We start from the raw sequence: 1,048 nt of genomic DNA on the forward strand, positions 1-1,048 counted from the left end.
ACAGAAGTGTGAGTGCTGGGAATTATTGTTGCTGTTCTCATTTTGTTTGTTCAGGCTGAGGTTTGTTCTGTCTTCCAGTTTCTCTAGGGTCTGGTTTTCAGGTAGTTTTATTTCTTTCTCTTCTTCTCCAGTACTTCTTTTGGAGAAAAATCCTGGGAATCAGGTAAATAGACTGCTGCTATGTTCTTAATTTACCTGTAAGCCTGTGCATAAATATGTAACAGAATTTACCAGTGAAGACATTTAGGCCTAGAGTTTTCTTTGTGGAATTTTTTTTTATGTATTTATTTTCTTTATCAAATATAATGCTATTCAGATATTCTTGAGTCAGTCAAGCAATTTGAGTATATCAAGAAATTTTGTATTTTACCTATTTTGTGGAATTTATTGGCATGACATTCTTCATGATACCTCCTTATTTTTGGTATCTGTCGAATCTTAAAAGATTCTTGATTCTTCCATCCTTCATAATGGCAATTTGTAATTTCTCTTTTATATTCTTTATCACTCTAGCTAGAATTTACCAATTTTATTGATCTGCTCAAACTACTGACTTTGGGTATTATTGACTTTCCTTATTGATTGCCAATTTTCTATTGAACTGAGTCCACCCATTTTATTTTTTCCTTCATTGTTCCTACTTTGAATTTAATATTCTATTTGCTTCTAGTTTGATTTTTCCAGAAAATCTTAAAGCATTGAATTTAAAAATGTCTTTTTTTGAAATATAAGAATAATTATGATTTGTAATGATGAGCATGCTAATAATATTGATTTGATCATAACATATTGTACATAAATACTGATAGTCAGCTCTTTACCCCATAAATATGTCTGATAAATTGTTTCATTTCAAAAATAAATTTTAAAGAATGTAAATGTTTAAAGCTACAAATTTCCTTATAATCACTTTTTTACTGGTGTTTTAAATATTTGGGTTTTTTTTTAAATTTAATTTATCAATATACAATATAGTTGATTTTTTGTGTCCCTTTACCAATGAGTATGTTCTATATTCTTTATTAGTCATTTCAAAATATCTTCTAAT

Source organism: Galeopterus variegatus, unplaced genomic scaffold (genome assembly GCF_000696425.1).
Source record: "Galeopterus variegatus unplaced genomic scaffold, G_variegatus-3.0.2 Scaffold5885, whole genome shotgun sequence".
In the NCBI taxonomy this organism is placed as follows: domain Eukaryota; kingdom Metazoa; phylum Chordata; class Mammalia; order Dermoptera; family Cynocephalidae; genus Galeopterus; species Galeopterus variegatus.